Source organism: Nyctereutes procyonoides, unplaced genomic scaffold (genome assembly GCF_905146905.1).
Source record: "Nyctereutes procyonoides isolate TBG_1078 unplaced genomic scaffold, NYPRO_anot_genome, whole genome shotgun sequence".
In the NCBI taxonomy this organism is placed as follows: domain Eukaryota; kingdom Metazoa; phylum Chordata; class Mammalia; order Carnivora; family Canidae; genus Nyctereutes; species Nyctereutes procyonoides.
This window is the reverse complement of record NW_026575132.1, coordinates 27066539-27091598: the sequence shown is the minus strand read 5'-3', so window position 1 is coordinate 27091598 and position 25060 is coordinate 27066539.

Sequence of the window (25060 nt, the reverse complement as noted above, 5' to 3'; positions counted from 1 at the left end):
CCACCAACTTGCAAAAATGTAGTTGGAAATGGTAAAACCTGAGCCAGCCGAATTAATGGCCAAGAAGCTGGTCAATAATGTAAGGTCAATGCCAAATAAAAAGGATGTTAAAGATCATGGCTTGTGATTATGCCTAAGTGACTCCTCGTCAACATTTCTAACAGCATCTACTAATTACTCTTTATGTTATTGTGTTAACACTGATAAGTATCATTATCCACAAATAAGATTTTGAAATACCAGGATTTAGGGCCTTTCACAAAAGATGCTCAATGTGAGACCTGAGTACATCCTTAGAGACAGGATTGCTGATCAGCTCTTGATATTATATCTTAGGAAGCCACTCTAGTTGAGAGTATAAACAGCAGAATCAGGAACACATGACCTGGAGTCCCAGGTTCATTCTTTACTAGCTGGATGACCTTGCATGAGTTACTTAACTTGTCCGATATCCAATTTCCTCACTGATTCAAAGGTGTTGATGCATTTCCTTAAAATGCTGTTTTAATGTTGGAATGAATTAATTCTTATAAACCCCTGGGAAATAAAACAGGCTCAATAAACAGCTACCATTGTCGTAGTTGTTAGGCTTATTTTTGGAAACATTGGCCAGGATCTGGGTAACTACCAAAAGACGGAACGAGCTGGGAAAGGCTCAGAGCAGAATTGAGAGCTGCACTTTATGATAGAAGGAAAGAACTTGAGTTCTTGCTATGGGTGGCACTGTGCTAAGTACTGTTATATTTTAAATTTTAAATTCTTTTTCCACGTATTCCTCATAATAACTTTGCAAGGGAGCAACCAGAACTAATGACTGAGCCCAGGCTCTTTCCTCTGGAACAGGGCAGCTTCCACTACACTGGGTCAGGCACTGCTAGGAGGATGGTCTTTCCTGCAGTGACTTAATGTGCCAAAAACACCAGGGCAGTGATTCTCAGGAACCTAGGCTGGCAGCAGGAGGAGGCCTCGCTCTCAAAAATCCATCAGTGAGAGTGAGATGTCAGGCATTAAGCTGGAGCTCAGGGGAGGCTCCAGGAGAGGAATGCAAAAACAGAAGAACATGACCCTCATCCCAAGAGGACTAGGAAGAAAGTTAAAACAGGCACTCAGACTCGGGAAACCATACAGAAATCTGGGGAAAACAGCAAGGTACAAGGGCAGGGGGCAACGCATCTTCTGCAAAGCACAGATGTCAGAACTGAGAGCCCCGAATATTAGCAAGGAACATTAGCAAGCTAACTGGATACCACTGAGTAGGGTTTTTATTTTATCTTATTTTCAGCTGCTGAACCTGGGTGTTAGCTATTAATTTATTGCGTCTCAACCCTTTGACATATGCTGTGAGATAAACAGTGAAATTCCTTTAAATGGGTCTTTAAAGTGAGCATGATGGTAATCTTACTCAGCAAGTGGTGCTGGAGAGACACACAAGAGGAAGAGGCTCCCTACAGTTTATGGGGTGCTGGCTGGACAGTGAGGCATGTAGATGGAAGAAGATCCAGTAGAACCTGGCCTGGCTACAGATCCTGGGATCTTACGGTTACTCTTAGATCATAGTTAATAACTCTTTATATTAAACTTCTTCGGTTCAAACCACTGTAGGGTTTCTCTTTCCTCACTGGACCCATTCTGCTGTAGTCCCTTTGTCTTTATGAAATTTGACCTAAAACTCAATAGATTAAAATAACACTCAAACTCTAAATGTTCATCTACAAAGCCCATGCGACCTAGATGCCTCCTTTCCTTCCAACACATACTTCCCTTCCCTTGGTTTCTGAATATGCTGTTTCCCTTCTGGCTTAGCCCCCTATAGTGGTTAGATGGTAGTGGTCTACTCTCTACCTGGAAAGCTCTCTTCCTGATCTTTCTAGCAGAGCCTTGCCCCTCCCCAGTATAGCACCATAACTGAGGCACCTTTTCAAATCGCTGTTTGTAAGTGCTTTATTAATATTCTCATAGAATTATCACTTACTAAAATATTTTGCTAATATTTGCACCCACCCGCACCCTCCACCTGCACTCCCCAACGCCTGTTCCAAAAGGGTAGAGATCATGGCTGTCACTTCCGGCACCACCAGCATGTAGCACAGTTCCAGCTCATGAAGGGGCTCAGCAAACATTTGTCAGATGAATGAATGGTAATGTGGAGCTCTAATGGAAACTTCCATGCCAAAGACTCAGCCCTCTTCCCTTCTTCCACACTACCCTTCTGTGGCCACTAAGGCATCTTAGTGGGATCCCAGGACTCTTAGAAACTGTCCTAGGGCATATGACAAGAGCTTCTTAATTTCACTTCCCTCTTAAAATCATGATTGTTCTTTGAGCCAGGTCTTCAACATAGCTGCCAGCTCTGAGGAAAAGAAGATGCAGAGCCTGGGGACTGGGCTACGCCAGGAAGATTCCCAGGGGTCATGTTGAAGGACTAGAGTCTAACTCTTGCTTTTCGTTATGGCAGACAGCCTACTTAGTACTATAAACAAGAGATAGAGTATATGTGCCATTTATTTCAATTTATTATTATTATTATTATTATTATTATTATTTATTTATCAATGGGAGATTTTAAAGTAAAAGACCTCTAAACCTAGAATCATAAGTTCTTAGATCAGAGGAACTCCAGCTAGGATTCTGGCTCAGTACAGCCTCCTGCTTGACTTACATTTTGACCATCTACTTCCAAGAACTACAATAATTATTTATTTCAAACAATAGTGAACGGAGACCTTCGCCTGCCCTCTGGCCTGGTGAGAAGGTGCTGATGGCTGTTCTGGGAATGGGGGGTAAAAGGGTCACTTCAATAGCAGAGGTAACTGTGACCACAAAGAAAGTGAAAACATGAGCTGTCAGGTTGTCAGAAAGAGAGAGAAGGAGTGGAATGAAGCCATGCAGCCCTTTGGGCAAGCCCTGGAGGAAGGGTTTAAAGAACTTGTAAAATCAGGGGCACCTCTTGGCCACCCCCACTATCCTTCAGGCAGGCTCTGAGGTCTGAACCCAGAGGCAAAGTAAGAATAATAGAAACGACAAGCCAGGAAACAAAAGGCAGAGTGTGGACCAGAGTTTTCTAGGCTAAAGCTATGATTGCACCTTCTACCTCTCAGGAGATACTCTCTGAAATCCACCTTTGTGGAGGTTGTCCTGTAAAAGAAGACAGTGAGTCTCAGAGGTTGACAATTTATTAATCAAATCGTTAATATCTAGCAGTCAATATTTTCTGGGTGACGGCAAATTCTCAGCCCTATCCATGGACATCCATAGAAGATAACTATGGTGTTTATTATCCCACAGATCTGACTTACAAATTAGATGATTATTTAAAGCATAGTGGAGAAAAGGCATAGCTTCTTTTTCTTTTTACTATAGCTATCAAGTATAGCTGTAGGCAGTTCATAGGAGACGCAACATGATGTCCTTAATAGCTTTGTTTCCTTTGATGATAATGAAACAATTATTCCTAATTATTAGCAATGATAATAGCTAGCATTCACTGATCACCATGTGCCAGACACCTTACTTCACCATTTGCACGCATAAGCCTCACAAGAATCCAGTGAGGCAGACAGTATTACTCTTACTTTTGTGCAGATGAGAAAACTGAGACTTGAGGAAGCTAAGTAATATGGCCAAGGTCCCAGAGCTAACAGGCGGGAACACTGCAATGCAGACCCTATGTTGCTGCCTGGACTCTGAAACCCATTAATCTTCTTGACATACTCCGCCAGCCATGCCGTCAGGAAATGGAAACTCTAGGCACAGTGCATGCATGAGTTCAGAAGAACATGAAAGCCTGGTGCAACAAGAAGAAATTCCATATGGCCAACGAGTAATATCTGAGGAGGAGTCAGTGGGAGTTAGGGGACTGAAGGGGCGATCAGGAGCCAGATTTTGCAAATGTGATGTATGGCATGAAAAATGTTTGGTTTTTACCCTACAGGCAGTTGGGATATTTTGGACTTTGCATTCTGAGCAAGGCAGTGTGATATTTAAATTTAAATTTGGAAAAGTTGCTGCATTGGGAAGGAGGGGCATTGGATGCAGGAAGTAGAGTAGTACAGGTGTTGAAATGGTCCAGCTAAGAGCTGGTGGGAGCCTGAATTAAGGCAATGGCTATGGGGATGGCATTAGAGCCAGGAGCACATCTAAAGGTGGTAGACTCAAACACACTTTGTGATTGATGTGATACAGGAGAGTGAGAAAGCAAATAATCAAGGGTAACTGGCAGGTTTTCAATTTGGACAGAACGGGGAGCAACAGAGGGATTTGAAGCAATGCGTTGTTTGGCCGCAAAGTAAAGTGGGAAGTTGGTAGGTTCTACTTGGGGCATGCGAGTGTTGGATGTCTATTTCCTCCAGGCCAGTGAAGAGAGAAAAATGTGATCTAATATTAGTACAGCAGAAGTGGGGACCCATTGATATTCAAATGAACAATCGTGATATCAACAGGTATTATTTGCTTTCTATTTTCAGAAAATGCCCATGTCCCTAAAACTGCATGAAGTTTTTAAAAACTGGATGAGAAAGCAAACCTATGAAAGGCAAAATACCTTTGTAATATAGTAAACAACTTGTTCTAATTTAAATGAAAAAAGTAAAAGGTTAGACATGATCCCGCTGTGCTCCCCTCAACAAGCCACAGCAAGCAGAATGCATTTTGTCATAGTGGGGTGGCAGTGAAGTGTTCAAAAGCACCATAAAAGTAGAAATCTCCAAAAAGTAATGCAGGTGTCTAGGTCAAATGCAAATAAAGAAGTATGCAAATTGAGTTATACTTGACTACAAAATCAGATGCTTAAGAACATTTCAGGAGAGTGAAGTTTAGTCTCACAAAATTCACCCGGTCCTCATTATAATATGTTTCCCATTTGTGCCATTCATTCAATGTACTAAATGCATGATGGGGCTCCAGTTAAGTAGATTTAGAAGCTGATTATGCTACATTAAATGTATTCACTTCAATTTTAGCAAGATTTTTTTTCCTTTAAAAGGATTATTAAGCCAAGAAAAGTGGAAAGAAGGATAGAAAATAAAAGATCCTTTGGTGATGCTATAACAAGATGAGCAAATAGAATGCCTTCATGATATCATATAAGAACATACCTCACTCACTTGATTTATCTTTTTATTTTACTTTTTAAAAGATTTTATTTATTCATCTGAGAGAGAGAGAGAGAGAGAGAGCGAGAAAGCAGGAGAAGGAGGGAGGGTCCGTGGGAGAGGGAGAAGCAGACTCCACTGAGGAGGGAGCCCGATGTGAGCCCAACTTGGGACTCTTGCCCTGAGCTGAACGTAGATGCTTAACTCACTGAGCCACCCAGGTGCCCCCTCAGTCACTTTATTTAAATAACTAAAGAATACATTTCAATTCCATTAATTGCTCGTTCGCTGTGCTCAACACCTTCTGTACACATTATTCACCCCCTAAGACTGTATTTCTCTTGAAATACCTATTTTTTGCTATAAACTTAGGTTTTTTTTTTTCAGAATATATAGGACACTCAAAATTAAGAAAAAAATTATCAGAAAAAACACTCTTGCAGGTGTTTAGAAGAGTTGGCTCTGCCATTAAGAATGAATGTCATCAACGAATGCCTTAATTAATACCCTGATCTCAAAAATGAAGATGCTGAATTGAATTATATTATATGATCTCTAGGTCTCTCCTAGCTGTTAAAAAATACATGTTTCTGGGAAAAGCTTCTTGGATACTATAATTTGATCCTGCCTTCAATCAGCTTCTATTTAAAGTTGAAAAAAGAAAATGTAGAGATCAACATTATGAAATTATCTATCTGCACTCACAGCTTTATCGTTTTAGATGAATTATATTGTATGTTCATCAAAGCTCCCCAAGGTTCAGTAGTTTGGAATATAGTACATCTCGTTTGTTCCTAAATGATGCCAGAAGTGAAGCATCCAGAGAAGAGAATGATTGACAAGAAAAGAGAATTTCAACCGTGTATCTACTCTGTCATAATTTTACGTGGCCTGAGTAGTGTAGCCTATGTCCTTGCAGAGAGCCCTTTTCATGAAGTAATTTTCTTTTTAATTAGAAAGCACATTCCCTTCAATAGGACTTAGGACCATCTGCTTGCATTTATGATGGGTATGAGAGACTGCGTATGAGTTTCCCACCATTTTAAAAATTCATACTAATCACTATAGCGATGATAATGTTTTATAGTATACTGTGTCTTATTTTATAACAATCCTTTAATTTAAAAGGGCACTTATGACAAATGTAAAAAATTTGTAAAATATACAGAATAAGCAACTTGCCCGAGCTCACATTGCTCCTAAATAGTCAAGATTCACCCATTTTCCCATTCTTCAAATGTTGACAGACACTTCAGGCACATGGACAGTTTCAACTTTTCCTTTTTCTTCATTGTCTTCTTCTGGAACAATCTAACTAACCTTCATTTTAGGGCTCTACTTTTCTTTCATATTTTCTGACTCTATATGTTCTACATTTTGGGGGGGGGGGTTGTTGGTTTTTAAACATTTTCTTCTAACCTTTCTATTGGCTTCTTTCTATTTTGACAAATATATTTTAAAAATCCAAGAGCTCTTTCTTGTTTTCTGATGACTCCTTTTTAATAACATATTAAAACACAGTAAATAAAAAAGTATATTTTACTTCATACGTGTAAAATTTCCTTCAAGTTTTATAAATATTGCCTAGACTGTTTTTTGTCCTCTGTTCCTGAATCACCTCATTTCCCTTTTGATAAGTTTTTTCTATTTGTACAGATTATTTCCTCAAAGCCCCGATGATCCTTTGTTATCTTTCCACATTTAAAATTTGGCAAGAGAAAGGCTTACTGAGGACTAGGTAGGCTTGGGTGGAGTTTATTTGCTGGATGCTTTAATTTAGCACAAAAGGGTCTGAGTTCACCATGATACTGGAGGCACGCTCCCTTAGATGGTGGAATGTGAAGGGTTTTTCTCTAGGTCACTGGCACTGGTCACTATTTACATTATTTTCTTCAAATAATACCTTCCAGTTCTACTGGAAAATAAAGACCAAAACCTGCATTTCATTTGCTGTTATTTTGACTGGGGAGTAAATATTTAACAGTCACGTTTTTTGTTTGTTTGTTGTTGTGGTTGTTTTTTTTTTTTTTTACATTTTTAAAATTTAAATTAAATTTGCCAACATACAGTATAACACCCAGTGCTCATCCCATCAAGTGAGTCAGGTATTTTTCAAACAGGTATGAGAAAGGGTCTGTTAGCCACCCCATATGCAGACATGTTATTTATATCTCTGATTCTTGACCTACTTCTCAACTCTCTGCTGGTCTTGGTTCTCTGATAGGCAGGTTGGTCCATCTCCTGTCTTGACCACAGTGATCTCACTGTTGATACTCTAAGTAGGTAGGTAGTACCCACTTCTTGTTCTTGGGATTTTATAAAACTTACATTTATTTTAATGGACATAGGCTAGGCATTAAGACTGGTTCTGCTTCAGATATAACCTCCTTCTGTATGTCAACTTCCTGTAGGATAAAGGGGCCTTCATGTAGGTGACGAATGTTGGAAAATGAGCCGCAACACTTAAGTCTGCAATCCGCCATATGCAGCGAAGGAAATGGGCTGCTTCCTGCTTCAAGTCTTCTACTTCCTGTTGAAATTCCAACTAATTCCTACAACAGTCTTGAGATAAGTATTGTGTTTTGTGTTTTCAGGTTACTTGCAGTACAAAGATGATGGAGACCTGTGTAAGTTCAAGCTTTTTGAAGTGCTTTTATGTTCTCCCTTCAAAATTAACTCTTCTGTTCATACAGGAATAGATCTCCAGAGGTCTAATGTGCAATCCTATGATTTTTATTCAAAGCAAAATATGCATTAAACACTACATTTTTCTTTATGATTCTGTTTTTATCACTTGTTGGATTGTTAGCTATAACTCTTTCTTTAAATTAGTGGTTGCAGGGCACCTGGCTTGGTCAGTCAGAAGAACATGTGACTCTTTTCACCATTCTCATTGGTGTGAAGTGCTATTTCATTGTGGTTTTTATTTGTATTTCCCTGATGGCAAGTGATACGTGTGCATTTTCTCATGTGCTTGTTGGCCATGTCTGTCTTCTTTGGTGAAATTTCTGTTCATGTCTTTTGACTCTTCATCTCAGGGTAGTGAGTTCAAGCCCCATGTTGGGTATAGAGCATACATACATACATACATACGTATGTATATACTTTAAAAATGGTGTATTCAATCAATCAATCACTGGTTGCTTTAGTCTATAGTATACAGTTTAACTTGTCACAATCTATCTTCATGTGTTATTATTACCACTTCACATCTTATATAAGAACCTTACAATAACATCCATATCTCCCTTCTTACCTTTATGCTATTATTGTCATATTTTTACTTTCACATATGCTATACAACTGACATTACACTTTTATAATTACTTTTTAAAGCATTAATTATATTTATTTTTAAAAAGATTTTATTTATTTATTCATGAGAAACACACAGAGAGAGAGGGGCAGAGACATAGGCAGAGGGAGAAACAGTCTCCACACAGGGAGCCTGATGTGGGACTCGATCCGGGGACTCCAGGACCACTCCCTGAGCCAAAGGCAGATGCTTAACCACTGAGCCATCCAGGTGTCCTGCACTAATTATCTTTAAAGAGATTTAAATGAGAAACTTTTATTATTTTTTTCCTATGGAATTACTGGTTTTGGTTCTTTCCTTTACTTTGCATATATCCATATTTACATCTAGTAAAACTTTCTTTTTTTCTAAGGATTCCTTTTAACACTCCTACTGCAGATCTGCTGGTAATAGAGATTTTTTAACTATATATATATATATATATATATATTTTATTTCAATGTTGTTTTTAAAGATATTTCACTCAGTCTTGAATTCTAAATTGACAGTGTTTTTTTTTTCTTTCAGTACTTTAAAAAATGTTCTATAATCTTCTTGCTTTCACTCTTTCAGATGATAAATCTTCTATAATCCTTACCTTTGTTCCTCTGTACATTGTGTAATTTACCCCCCCAGCTACTTATAAGATTTTTCTCTTTATCATTGGTTTTGAGCCATTTCACTGTTATGCACATTAATGTAGCTTTCTTCGGGTATCTTGTGGTTGGGATTTGCCAAGCTTCGTAAATATGTGGACTTTTAGTTTTTACCAAACTTGGGAATTTTTCAGTCATTACTTCAAATGTATTTTCTGCCCTTGACTCCTTCAGAGACTCCAATTACAATTATCGAAGCACTAGAATTTGCTCCGTAGCTTACAAATGTTCTTTTCCTTTTCTTCTTTTTTGTTTCATTTGAATTGTTTTTAATTGTTATGCTTTCAAGTTCATTGATCTTTCTTTACAAAGTCTATCTGCCATTAATACCATCGAGTATATTTTTCATCTCAGACATTATAGTTTTCAACAGCAAGCATCTTATTTTGCTCTTTTTCATACTTCTCATGTGTTAACTTTTTTCATATATGGAATACAGATATAATGATTATGTTTATGTTCTTCCCTGCTAATTTTTCCACCCATGTCAACATTGAGTGGGTTTAGACTGATTAATATTCTTGCCTCTTTCAAAATTAGTAATTTTTTATTGAATGACAAATATTGTGAATGTTATGTTGTTGGTGCTAGATGATTCTATATTTTTATAAATATTTGGAAGCTTTGTTTTAGAATGCAATTAAGTTATTTTGCAGTAGTTTGGTCCTTGGTGTCTTGCATTTAAGATTTCTTATATGAGATCAGAGCAACGTTCAGTCTAGGACTAATTTTTCCCACTGCTAAGGCAAGATCTCACTAAGTACTCTACCCATCACCTATGAATCTTCAGGTTTTCTATTATGGCTGATGAGAACAAGCACTAGTCCAGTCATGTTTGACTGCTGAACACTGTTATGTCTAATCCTTTCAAGTGGCTCTTTTCTCAGCTTTGGAGAGTTCCTTACATGTATATGCATATCAGTATTCAGTTAAATTCTAGAGAACCACCTGCAGTTTTTTTTTCCCCCTGTGGCATTCTCTCCTTTCCAGAGTTCTGTCCTGCAAACTCTAGCTGCTTTGGTTTTCTCAGACTCTCAGATCTATCTCCTCAACCTAGGGAGTACATCAGGCTCTGCCTTGGTCCTCCTTCCATCTGGAACTGGAACCTCTCTCCTGACAACAAGCTGGAGCAAGCATAGGACTCATATTGCTTCCTCTCAAGAACCACTTAACTTCACTGCCTGATGTCCAGCATCCCACAAAACATTGTTTTATATATTTTATCCATCTTTTTGTTGTTGTTTCAGGCAGGAAATTAAATGTGATCGTGGTTACTCTATCTTGAGCTATTAAATTATGTGTTTCATGGTATCTGGAAATCATGGAAGTTCCCGGAGGGAATGACGGTGTGGTTCACAGCACAAGAACAGCAGAAGATGGGGATATAAAGAAATCAAAAGGACTGTGAAAAGGGTGGCTTTGAATTAAAGTCATATAGTTGTATGACTAATGGCTTGAGGAGTCTAAGAAGTGGGGAAAACCGCAAAGCCTGGAATTTAAGGACATCTCAATTTTCTGGAATCCTAGAGGGATGGGGCTTACAGTCTAAAATAGGTTTCCTCGGGCACCTGGGTGTCTCAGTTGGTTAAGCAGGTGACTCTTGATTTTAACTGAGGTCATGATCTCCGGGTTCTGGGATCAAGCTTTGTGTCGGGCTCCCCACTCAGTATGGGGACTGCTTCAGGATTCTCTCTCTCCCTCTGCCCTTCTCCTGCTCATTCTCCCTGTCTCTGAGTAAATAAATCTTTAAAAATACATAAACAATAAATAAACAAATAAATAAATAAATAAATAAATAAATAAAACAGGGTTCTTTGTGCAAAATAAGAACAAATGCTTCTTGATGATAGCACTTTTATAGTATTAAGCATGATAGATGCTGCTGCTGATGATAGATAGATGATAGATAGATAAAATAGTTAACATTTATAGAGTTCTTAGCTGAGAATTATTACTGTTTAACATATATTACCTCTTTTAATCTTTTCAACAACCCTGTGATATAGGAACTAATATTATTTCCATTGTATATATGAGAAACCTAAAATGCAGAGAATATTAAAATTCTGTCCCCATTCACATGACTTGTGTATAGAAGAACCCCATCTGAACTCCAGCAGAGTTCCAGAGCCTCGATTCTTAGCCTCCCCACACTCTATCCACTCTCTAGCTAGATGAACAGAGAAAAAATAAAAACACACAACTTCTATGTCTGGGAGAAGCAGCTAACTTTCCACATCACATCCTGGCTATTCTGTAGTATGACAGCATTGTTCTGCTTTTGGTCTTAGCTTCTCCTTATCCCTTTATGGAATCTTCACTTTTAAGAAACAGACATGTTGATCAGGTTCAGAGTGAGAAACAAGCTCAGAAACCTCAGAAGTGGGGACGCCCGGGTGGCTCAGCGGTTTGGCATCTACCTTTGGCTCAGGGCGTGATCCCGGAGTTTCAGGATCGAGTCCCATGTCGGGCTCCCTGCATGGAGCCTGCTTCTCCTTCTGCCTGTGTCTCTGTCTCTCTCTGTGTCTCTCAGGAATAAATAAATAATAAATTAAAAAAAAAAGAAACCTCAGAAGTGATGATTCAAAGTTTAGCAACAAGTGAACATAAAGAAGTCTATCTTCTAGAAGACAAGGTCAAGAGTCCCTGAAAATCACTTTAAAATGCATATTCAGAAAGTCTATGTCACTATTTTAGAATTGTAAGACCCTGTCATTTTATTTGAATCTCAGAGCACTGTACAACCTTTTTAAAAAAGTAAAGTGACATAAAACTAAGAATTTTACTAAGAAATCAGAGGGTGGTAACTTTTGAGATAATTGATGACACGCTATGGTTTTGGGATCACTGGAATTTCAAATTATTTCTCAAAATCAGAACATCTTTCAGAATTAATTGCAATGTAAGTTGTCTATTTAAATGATAACTCATGGGATCCCTGGGTGGCGCAGCGGTTTGGCGCCTGCCTTTGGCCCAGGGCCCGATCCTGGAGACCCGGGATCGAATCCCACGTCGGGCTCCTGGTGCATGGAGTCTGCTTCTCCCTCTGCCTGTGTCTCTGCCTCTCTCTCTCTTTGTGTGTGACTATCATAAATAAATAAAAATTAAAAAAAAATAAAAAAAAGAAAGTGAAAAAAAAATGATAACTCATATCTGTATATGGAGGAGTACACCTTAAATATGACTTCCTCACATCGAATAACATACTTCTTGCTATAGCTATTCCGCTCAAAATAAACAGGAGATTTAAAAGTTATAATGGTGTCTCTCCTTCTGGATAAGACTATTCCAGTGAGCACCACGAATGGGCATGAAAGACTATGCTGCAGAGTAGCTATATCAATGATTCTGCTCATAAATTCTGAGTGACCTCATGTTCATTGCTCTAAATTCTGCTCTTCTTTGTCTCTACTCAACCTCTTGGTGATACCATCCAAAAATCATGGCACTAAAACCAATTTTATATTGAAGATTCTCCAAAGTTTATCTTTTATCAAGGCCTCTCCCTTACTCTTATATCAAACCACCTCATTACTCTTCCAATTGGATGCCCAAAGCACATCTCAAACTTGGTATGTCCAGACTAAATGCTTGAGCTTCTGTCCAAATCCACTCTGTCCCATCTTCTCCATCTCAGTGAATGACAACTGAATCCTAACAGGTTCCCAGGACAAACACTCTGAGGACTAATAGTTTCTCGCTTTCTCTCACATTCCACTTTGAACATATCAAAAAACTCTCTGTATCTGACCATTTCTCACCCTCTATGTTGCTATCCAGGCCAGGAAAATCTTTATCCTGGCTTACTGTAATGCCCCTCAAGGGATCTCCTTGATTTTGCCCTTGTTCTGTGACAGCCCATATAAGAGTAGTTCAGAGCAATCCTGTTAGAAAAATGGCAGAGAATGGCCATTTTGTGCTCAAATCCTTTAATGGCTTCCCTCTTACTTAGAGCAAATGCAAATGTCCTTCCAGTGGCCTACAAAGCCTTAAAAGATGGGGCCTTCTATCACCTTTCATATCTTATCTTCTATAGCAGTGCTTCCAGCAGAATATAATTGAGCCGCATGAAAGCCAGAAGTGCAATTTAAAAATTTCTGGAAAAAGTTAAAAGAAGCAGATATAATTAATTTTAATAATCTATTTTATTTGATACAATATATCCAAAATATTATCTTTTCAACAGGTAATCAATAAAAAGTTATCTATTGGATATCTTACATTTCTTTTTTCATGCAAGTTCTGAAACCCAAAGTGTGTTATGCATACAATTCATCTCAATTCAGACTAGCCGCATTCCGAGTGTTTAACAGCCACATGTGGCCAGGGGCTGCCATAATGGACAGTGTACTTCTATAGCTTTTTCTTCTCATTCACTGTGCTCCCATTATACCTCGCATGTTCCTAAGGCATTTGCCTCTCTCATTTTCCCTTAATATAAATTTTTAGTGACTTTAATGTTAGGAAACAAAATCCTGAATGTCCGAAGGAGTATCAAGTTTGTGCACATCCTCTGGACTATATGGAGAGAGGTGGGGGTAAAATACAATAATAATAATACCCATAAATATAATAGAGTCTTGATACAATCATAATAAGAATTTTGGGAGATTCTAGGATATTTTTAACATTATTTTTTTGGTTCATGTAATCAGGAAAACCTCTTCATTTTTAAGGCCTTTTTTTGTTTGTTTTGTTTTTTTTTTACTTTCTTTCTATTTAATACTATGCTTGAAGAAATCAATCAGTAAACATTAGTGAATACATGAGAATAAAAGAACCCTCATACACAGGTATATGTACATTCTATATCTCCTTTGTGCAAACTGTAAAATTCGACAGTAACAGCCTGTAAACATAAGCAAATATTCATAACACAAATATGCATAGCAATTCAGAAATTGTGACCTCTTAAAGGCAATGTCCCCTAACAGGGTATACTGTGTGCTAATCAGCCAAGTGAAATCTGCGGATTCTGAACAAATTGAACATATGCATGAAAAACATTTCTAATTTTTGTATTATTAAGATTTTATAAGACATGTAATGATTCTTTGGTGTAGTTTGTTACAATGCTCATTATAAAATCTGCAAAAAAAGGATTAAAATAAATCTCAGATGTCAACACAATCTCCTGGGCAATTCTTCACTAGACCAAACGATGCCATCCACGACTGCATTATCTATGAAGCTGAGAATGGCTAATGAGGCCCATCTATTGTAATAGAACCTGGGTTATGCTGAAAGGCTTTTTCTCTCTTCCTAGCTAAGGGCTGTAGCCACTCACGCCTGTGGAGAGAGCCTGGCTTTTATAGTTAAAGGCAACAGTGAGATGAGCCAGTGTGTTCGGGGACCAGAAGATTTCAAGCTTAAAACAGCCTCTAAGCTATATGGACAATCATTACAGTCCAATGTCAGCTCCCTGAAGGCAGGAATCTTTGTCCTTTCTGTTCACGCATATTTCTCAGGACAGTACCTGATATACAGTAAGCGCTCAGAAAATATGCACACAGGAATATACATAGTTGGCTACACACATATGCATACATATATGCTAATACCAGTAAAATAAATTTTAAAATTTTGTTTATGTCACCAAAACCATCACACTACCTGAGCATTATGTTTGTCATTTCTTGGAAAACATTAAACAGTATGATTTTAAATACCATTTTTAGCTCCTGTATTTAGTGACTTGTTTATTCTGTTACTTTCAGCCTCCTCCTATGGTTTCAGATGTCTCTAAATAGCATCCCAGTTATTTGTGTTTCATCTATAATTATTTTCTCAACAAGGATTTTTAAAATCCCTAAGTAGTTTTTAAAGAAAAAAAAAAAGAGCTTTTGAAAAATGTGATTTCTCTTTCCCTTTCTGGAAAATTCTGTGATGTGTCCTTAGAAACCAGTAAGATGCAAATACATCACTAGGAATATGGAAGTAGAGTGTTTCAAAGACAGTGGGAAGGAGTGAGCATTAATTCCAGTTCTGCTGCTAACTCTCTGAGTCAATCTCGGCAAAGATTTTGTTGTTGGTGGCGGTGGTATATTTGTTTGTTTGTTGCCTTCCTGGTCCTCTGTTTTTTAGGTGTACATTTAGAGAATTAGGTATTGGGTGGGTCCTCTAGCATTTTTCCAAACTCTGAATTTTTAGGATTCTAGGAAACTTATCCTAACTAAACATACCTTGGTGTAACTGGCTTTAGAAAAACTCAGCTAGAGCTTGACAATGAGTCTGACTGCAAGGGAAGACTGACGGAGTATGTGAGGCTCCACCTTTATTAGTGAGTCAATATACCTGTGTGACCAAGAGTTCAGATAGACAAGCCCCTCTTCTACCACATAATAGCTGTAGGGTCTAAAAGTCACTTTATCTCCTCAATCATCCATAGTATAGAGAAAAGACCTACCCTAACAATATTGACAGCATTAGATTGAAACAAACTTCTAGTATTTGCAACCATATCCAGAACACTGCAGAACGTAACTTCTAACTTTTACTAGTGTTCTTATCAGAAAGTGTATAAAGTCAAATGATAGACTAGAGCCAATAAATAGCCCATGTCATGGGAATAAAGACTTACCAAGAGGAGAGAACTGGTCCAAGTTGAACAAATGGCTATTCATGTCCTCTTCAGACTAAATTGTTGTTGAAATGTGCTAAAACTTGCATCACTGTTCACATGATCTGACCCCAAGTAGTTGTTTTCATGCCATTCCAAGTGGTAGAATGAAGAACTTCAAAAGAAATACATTGACAGACAGCCCCATTGTTCTGTACTGTCCATGTTGTTCTTCTCTATAAAAGAGAGTGTTTAGGGACAAAGGGTACCCTTGGTTCCATGTTAAGATAACTATCCATATTCCAGTTTATTTCCTAAATAAAGAGCATGGTTGCTTTTGTACAGTCATGGTCTCAAAGGCAAATCCTTTGTTTCAGAGGTTGAATGGGCTATTTCCCGACATGCCTGATTACATGCCTTGCATATTTAAGCATATTGACAATTTCATTTTACTGAGTGCAATAATCCATATCAACAGCTCATCCCTGTTTTGAATTATAAAATGCAGTTATTTATAAAGCCAGGTATAAGCAAACTTATCCGCTCTTAGTCCTTCAGGGATTGGACTAGGTCCAAAATTAAGTAAGATGCAGAGCAGCTTCTTAAAATTAAGGACTTCCTAAAATTGTTTTTTCACCAAAATGAGGCCACCTGAAAGATTAAAATCTCTCTCATTTTCTTCCTAAAGAGGAAGAAAAAAAAGAAAAAAGGAAGGAAAGAAAGAAAGAAAGAAAGAAGAAAGAAAGAAAGAAAGAAAGAAAGAAAGAAAGAAAGAAAGAAAGAATAAAGAAATCCAAGTACATAATTACATTCTAATTTAAAACTCTAATTGAGTGTTCTTGTATTTGTAAGATGTCCCACTCTTCTAAAGGGACAATGTTCTTATTAGTCACACAAGCTGTCTAATCATTTAAGGGTAAGGCTTCTTCAAACCATATACCTTTACTGCAAAGCAAATGAGGGTGCAATTCTCTTTTTTTTTTTTCCTAAGTGCATCTCAAGTATGTACTACATAAGTAACAACCAAATACTCAGGCTGAAAAATGATACCTCCTTGACTAGAGTAAGTCTAAAGACATTTTACTTTAAGTTGTGTATATTTTATAAGTTAGTATTTTTTCTGATCTAAATCAAGAGATTGATAAAAATGAAAAAAAAAATGGTACTCATGATGAAGGGACAAATATACTTGGTTAGGGAAGTAGAAGGACAAGTGATTGAATACATTGATTTTGGAATCCAGGAGAGTTATGTTTGATTTTAGGAGGGCAACCTAATCTCTGGATCTTTCTATCCCTCAAATGGGGATAATAATAGTATCTCTCAGAAAGGGATGCAGTGAGGATTACATGAGGTAATACATCTAAGTGCTTTGAACTATTCAGACAAAATAATCAATAGGTATTCAATATAATCGTCATTGGTATGACCAGGGAATAATTTTGCAAGCATGAAACATACTACATTTAATCTTCCATTGTCCCTTTCTCTCTATGTTCAAAGGCCTAAAGGGGGGCAGCCCCAGTGGTGCAGTGGTTTAGCGCCGTCTGCAGCCAGGGCATGATCCTGGAGACCTGGGATCGAGTCCCACGTTGGGCTCCCTGCATGGAGCCTGCTTCTCCCTCTGCCTGTGTCTCTGTCTGTCTCTCTCTCTCTCTGTGTAAATAAATAAAATCTTAAAAAAAAAAAAAGGTCTAAAGGGAAAAGGGGAAGGAAACAAGCATTCTCAGAGTAGCTGCCTAGGCACTCTACATAGATTATTTCAATTAGTTATCATAGCATCCACCTGGGGTAGGAGGTCTTATGTCCATTTTAATAAGGAAACTGGCTTAGAGAAAAAGAATGAATGTAAAAATTCTGCTGAAAGTCATAAAAAGAAAAACAGTTTGAGACAACACACAACGAGGTCCTCAACTGCCACCTCATACTTCCCTAAGACAGAAAGTTCATGTGTGCATGCATGTGCGCACACACACACACACACACACACACGTGTTTCTGAGAAAATTCGGGGATTTGTTAGGGGCTACTCACAGGCTTACACAACCTCAGCATGGGTACTTTCTTCATTTAATCCTCCGAACAGCCTGTGAGGTGCTATCATTATCTCCATTTAATAAATGAGGAAATTGAAGGTCAGAATATAAGTAATGTGCAAAGTCAAAAGCTAGTAAGTGGTAGATTAGAGTTTAAAACTGAAGTCTGTTTGATGGCATGGCCCACATTATTTCTCTTATACTGGGACACCTGCTGGCAAAAAGCAAGGGTTTTTAAGAGAAATCCTTCATTAAAATTCATAAAAAACTTTACTTTTTAGTCTCTTACATTATGTAAGATTTTGCTTTCTCTTGGAAAAATGAGCTGCATCGTGGTGAATTTTTTCTTGTTGAATAAAAGTGATGAGAACTGATTCTCTTTGAGCCAGGTGAAATGGATGAGTAACTCAGACGTGGGCATCCTGCTGGCTTATTTCTCATGTATTAAGGCATCCAACAAAGGGGAAAGGTCCTATTTGATTTTAACAGAATGTGGGATCCATGCTGCTCATTTGTCAGCTTCCTTCCTGTAGCATCTCTCTTCCACACAGCGAGGTCACAGTGCTGGCGATCCGAATGCTCACGACCTGCAAAGTGAACTTTAATATACCACATGTTTCAACTAGAAAATTTCAAATGAACCCTGCTCCTGGCTTTGTGTTTCCAAGCAGCTCATAGATCTTTGTCTGAAACCACTGGGTATAGAAGTGAGTTCACAATGGTATCTCAATAAATGGCCACAGAACCAAAGAGTAAAAGCAGGAGCTTCTTTGATTGACATTCTAACAGAGTGAGCAATACTCCCTAAAAGGCTACCCTTTGGAACATCTTGAAGGAACCATAGCTAGGATTCTATTGACTGCAAAAGGTATAATCATAAATACCAACTGTTACCAGTTGAACTAGCATCTTGGTGGCCAAGTAGGTTAGGCTAAAGCTATCTCACAGAGATTTCCACTACTTACAAATTTTTTAAAATGAGATTTTGGGAGAATAAATTGAGGCATAAATATGCAGATTAGCATCAGCCTGTATAACTGTTCTTTTTTTCATCAGAAGCTATCAATTAGAGATACAAAGAGAAAAAAGCCAAATTGAGCTAAATATCCAAACCTAATTGACTTTTTAAAGTTCTAGCCTCTTGAAGCTTTGTAATTTTAAAGATTTTAAATGGAAAATTATTTTGATTTTTTAAATGCTGTGCCTAAAGGTATTAACTAAAAAGCATTATCTTGGTTCTATATTTAAAGCTTGTCAGAGGAAACAAAGCTAATTATACACAGTATGCTGAAAAGTATGTCTTAACCATGAATCTGTTGTTTAAATGGAAGAAATGCAAGTCTTCAAAATGTCACTTTTCCAATCCTAAATTCCCATTAAAATTCCTGCCAGTTCTGGATTCTTCTTCCTAAAACACCAGTAAAACTACTTAAACACATGTACAGGCACACACCACATCTGGGTATATTAAGAGAGCACATATATTTTTTAAATGTATAAATAAGAAACCCAGTGGTATAGAAGAATATAAAGATGTGTAGAAAAACAAATGGTGCCTCTGCTGCACCAATATTCATTCTAAATGGCAATATTTGTTTAACAGACTCTGGGTCAGTTTACATAGTAGGTCCCTGCTGTGGTTCTGGTGCTTATCACCTGGTAACCTGGACAGTAGCAACAGCCTCTGGTCTTTCTTCCCTCCAGCTGGGCCACCAGTCTGCTACAAGAGATAACCTCCTAAGACTCAAGTTACATTGGGGGGCCCTCTCCTCAGAAGCTTTCCAGGGGTTACCTCTGTTGGCAGAATTATGTCCCATCTCCATTTTGCGGAATTTATGGACCTTGAAGAGACTAATAACAGTATATTTCAGTATCCTTCAAATCATACATTGCCTAGAAAATCCAGGCAGTACATCCTGAGAACAGTTGTATTGTATCAAGCCCAGGGATACCTCTAGCCATCCCTGTTGCTGCCCTGGGGACATGGATTGTGATTAGGTTGCTGAATATGGGAGCCAAAGCTTATCATTGTGGCTGAAATTATTCCATCTGTATTTCATTAATTTCTAAGAATCATCTATGGAGCTATTAAAAATATGGATTCCCAGGTTCTGATTTGTTAAGTCTTGGATAAGATCCAGGAACCTGCCTTTTAGTGTCCCAGATCATCCTGATGCAACCCAGCAACAAATTCACATTTGGAATCACTCAGAATCTATCCTCCTCGTTTTACAGACATAAAAGCTGAGACTGAGAGTAGTAAAGTAATTTTCAGATGCTCATGCAGAAACCTGCTGCAAACCAGAACTGGAACCCAGATCTCCCAAATTCTAGCTCTTCCCTGCCTGGAGGCTGCCCTATGCTAGAGCAATGGGGCTTCTATGCAGCAATCTACGTGCAGCCTCCTACATCTCTTCCCTGATTCCACAAGGACTCTATTGCTGCAAATCCACTTTGTCATGAGGACAAAATTTCACAGAAGAGCCTATATCACAGGTCAATGCAAGAAAGTCATTTCACAAGAGACATTTTGCTACCTCATCTAATTCATCAGTGTTCTCTGCCTCATTCATTCTGTCTGCCGAGTGGGACTAGAACTGGCTTTCATTGGTTGGTCTATTAGCATTATCAAAAGAATGGACCACGATAAACTCAGTCTCACCGCTCAGACTGCTTTGTGACAGATTGCCTGTAAATAACAATATATGTGTACTTTTCTGTTACAGCATTAGCATCAAAGACAAAATTGAAAAATCAGATTGTCAGTTCATAATTTAGCATCCTCATGAGAGAAGTTTATGCATGTCATATAAATGTCTCACAAGCTGACATTTATGTTTTGGGCCAGCTGAGATATATTTACCCTTAACTTGAGCTGAAATGTATACTTGGAAATGAATTTGATCCTCGTATGAGATTCTTTCTCTGGCTAACCTTCTTGGGGGAAAAAAAAAACTTGACATGTTTGATAGATTCATTAATTCATTCTGGATGAAACTAGTTTTATGTGCTCAAACAGAAATATCTTAAATACTCCTCTGCTTGACTTAACTAATTTTATGTAGCTCCATTTACTTCCATGGAATAGTGTAAGTACCAGGGGAATTGGATTCATGGTCTGTTTCACAATAAGAAAATGTGCTTCGTGGGGGAAAAGGCTTTAAAGACATTTCCAGCTCTGGATTATAAAATTAGTGCTTTTATCACAAACAGGTCAACTTATTCAAGTAAGACTTAATTATTAATTATTAATTCATCCATTCAACAAATATATATTAAGCATTTACTATGGGCTCAAAGTGCTGGGGACTAGGACATAATAATAAGTAAAAACACATTTCCCTTGCTCAATGGATATACAGTGGCTTCCAAGGGGATATACACATTAAACATATAATCACACAAAAAAGAAATCCATCATACTAGGAGAGTGTAGATTGAGATGGGGTCAGTGAAGTCAGAGAAATCTTCTGAGAGGTACCAACAACCCACTTGAGACGGGAAGTGTAAGCAGTTTCTAACTAAGGCAAGGAGGGAAAGGATGTGTATGCATGATATAAGAACATCATGACTGAGGAACATACAGCAGAGTTCTAAAGAAATACTAAGAGCTCCCCAATCTAATAATTTTTCTGAAGCCAAACTTGTGGCTTGTACCAGTTCTGTAGGTCCTCGATCACATGGTAATTGTGGCTGAATGGACAAAGTACTTGAGAAGAAGACCTGGGGAGGTTGCTTTAATCTCGGTGGTTCTGAACTTCCACATCTGCAAAGTGAGGTTAATAAAGCCTAGGGCCATAGGAGTATTCAATGAGATCAGGTGTGTGCCAAGATTTATGAATTGAAAAGTAATATACAAAAGTAAAGGATTATAAAAGATTACAGTGACTAATTCTTCCAGTATATAAAGTACTTTCTGGTGAAAATTAAATTGGATATCATTAAGGAAACTCTGTGATCTGTTACACAACAAGCATATTATTTTCTCCTGATGCCACACCAACTGGGACACTTGTTCTCGAAGCCTTCATCTAAAATATGTCAAGGACCTAAGGGAGGGAAGAGCCTCATGCAAAACTCTGGCTTCAACACCAAGTGACTGTATAATATCTGTCTGGCCCAAATAGTCACCCTATAAAGATCACAGAGCTCTGGAGAACACAGGTTTTGCTTAACACCACAGGGGTAACCACAAATATTTCCTGAAGCTTCTCACCCATAAGTCTTTGGACTGACTAGCAAAATTCTGTTGTTATCCTTACTCAGAATCTCTTTATTCCAGGGTTTTCTCCAGGCCACTGTAGGACCCAAGGGGAATTATATCGAACAAGAATGTTTTAACAAAGTTATAGTGTGGTTATAAAATTAACATCAAGGAAATTCTTCACTAATTAATCTAATTAGAGACTGAAAATTTCAAGAAGAGTAGTAGATGGAAAGTAAAAGAAAGGAAAGTTGATATATCTAAAGAACAACATATGGCTTGAGGGTTTTTAGGGAAAGGGGGATGGTCACTCTTTCAGGAATTAAATAAAGGGAAATTAGCAAATTATGGCTACAGTTATGTTAGCTCAATCTAGATAGGGTGAGTGGATCATTTGGTGAAAACAGATACTTAAAGTGGAATGGAGAGTTAGAAATTTTTTTATTGGAAAGAATGCATTTCTGCCCTTGTTTATTTTCTCTAGGAGCCACATTACTGCCCTGAGGAAATAGGGTTTTTAGGAATCAGAGTGACAAAGCTTAATTTCTACAGAAATTCCAGTCACAAGAAGAGCCTCACTTGCCCTTATTTTACCAGGCACCAATGCCTCTGGGAAGAACCAGAAGTTGATGGGACAAGGCAGCTTTCTGTTGCTTGAGGAGCTTGTTCTACTGACCAGGGTCAGCCAGAGAGGGTCACTGTTCTGTCCCAGAACAGTAGACTGATCTATAATCACTATTAAAGCATCCAAAGAGGGATATCTGGGTCACTCAGTCGGTTAAACATCTGACTCTTGATTTCAGTTTAGGTCATGATGATCATGAGCCCTGCATCAGGCTCCACGTTCAGCATGAAGTCTGCTTGTCCCACTCCCTCTGCCCCTCACCCCATACCCCACTCTCTCTTTCTTTCTCTCTCTATCAAATAAATAAAATGGTTTTTTTTAACAACAACAACAAAAACCCACAAAAAACAAAACCCAAGATTTCCAAAGAAGTCTGTTGTGAGTAGATGCAAGAAAGAATCTTGAGTTGCCTTTGTTTAGTCCAAACCTAACTTGCATAATCAGACACAGTTGCATCACATTTTATTTTATATTTTATTTTATTTTATTAAATATTTTATTTATGTATTTGACAGCACAAGCTGGAGGAGTGGCAGGCAGAGGGAGAGGGAGAGGCAGAAGCAGGCTCCACAGGGAGCCTGATGTGGGACTTGATCGCAGGACTGCTGGATCATGACCTGAGCTGAAGGCAGCTGCTCAACAGAGTCACCCAGGTGCCCTCATCATCATTTTAAAGCAGTGGTGATTCCAAGGCAAAGGCAATTGCACATCTTCAGTCCTGGGTTGAAAAATATCCAGATTCTTATTAATTCAGTTTTTAATAAAACTGCATACTACTCATGCATACTACTCATGTGTGCATGGTGTGTGCATGGTGTGTGTGTGTGTGTGTGTGTGTGTGCATGTACAGATCTTATCTTCAGGCTTCACCACCTCTGTTGAAGAGCCACTGTTTCTGATCACATTCACTATTTGTGTTTCTACAATACGGTTTCTCGCTCTAGCCCAGGGCAATCTCAGCTGTTCTACATCAAATTCTAGAACCTCCTAGGTATAGTGCAATAAAATGAAGCTAGAACTCTACTTCACTTGGGAAATTTTTTCCTATTCCAAAGAATAGGAAAGGTGTCCCTCCCGGTGAGCGGAGAAGCTTTCAGTGGAATTTCCTGATGTTGTATTTGCTGTAAGCACCCTATTGCCTTTTCTGTATTATTTTCTGTTCACTTCATGTGTTTGCTTTCCCAAGAAATAACTCTACAGCCCTCTCCAAGTTACTCTGCTGAAAAATTTGATGTATTTCTCATTTCTACATTTTTCTCAATCCTTATATCCAATTAGTTTATGATTCCTATCGTTTGTACATTCAGAGTGACTCTCTGCTCTATTCCTTCCCTCCAATTACTACATCTGATGCCTTAGGTTGGACTCTTTTGATCTCTTTCTGAACTCTTGCAATGACTTTTAACAGGCCCCTGCCTCTGATCTGTCACTTTGTCAAGCCATCCTTTACACTTTCCCCAGGTTTATCTTTGTAAACCAGAGTTTTGATCATGTTACTATTTTTTAAACTATTTGACAAGTCTAAATGTCTGTGCCCATGGTATAAAGACAAAAAATTTTAAGGCCTTCATTGTCTGACCCCAATTCAACTTTGTAATACATCTCTTCTTCCATACACCTTAGAAAACAATTAGAGATTATTTGCTATTTTCCGTGGATCCTGCTTTTTTTTTTTCACACTTCTGTTTTTCGTTTGCTGTTCCTTTAACCAAGAATATCACTGCAAGCCCATCATTGCTCTCCATTATGGAAAATGCATTTTCAGCCCTCAAATTCCAACTCCAATGGCAACAGTTCTGTAAAAGCCCTGTTATTCTCAGTTTTAATTAATTCTTGTGATCCCAATTTCCCTGTACATCTATTTTCCACTTGTTCCATTATAACTTTGTTGTTTAAAAAGGTTCTCAATGATATTAGGAGCTTTATGATAGCCTTAGATGTCTTCTATTTATTTTTGTATTATCTAAGAAGGATCTAGAACATAACAAATATTCAATTAGCTCTAAAGAGTTTAAGAAAATGAGGAAGGAAATCTAATGATTTGGTATATCAAAGTAGTATGAAAATAATAAAACAAAGTATTCCAAAAGATTTTCCAAAAGATGTTGACATTTCTAATAAAAACTTTTAGAAAATTAGAGACAAAAGGACGTTGTCACATCTTAAAATATTCTCTCTTAAATAGACAACTAACAATACTCTATTAAAAAAGGCAATTAATATGATAATCCTGATTCCATATGATTTATTACCTTACCTCCTGAGATCATACTGAAATGAAACCAATTTTTGAAGGAAGTTTAAAGGCAAAAGATGTTTTTCTAGAAATTAATATTTCTAGATGAATCAAATCATGGAGATGGAGAAATGGATCTAAGAAGTAAGGCAAAGGAATGTAATGCTGAAAATACTTCAATTAGAAATTTATAGTGAGAAACTGTTATTCTACCCTCCAGAATCTCAGAAAGTTGAGACTCAGAAACTCTATAGGTATATTGGAAGAAAAGAAAAAGACATGAAAATGACAGAAAAAAAAAGAAAGAAAGAAAGAAAGAAAGAAAGAAAGAAAGAAAGAAAGAAAATGACAGCAAAAGG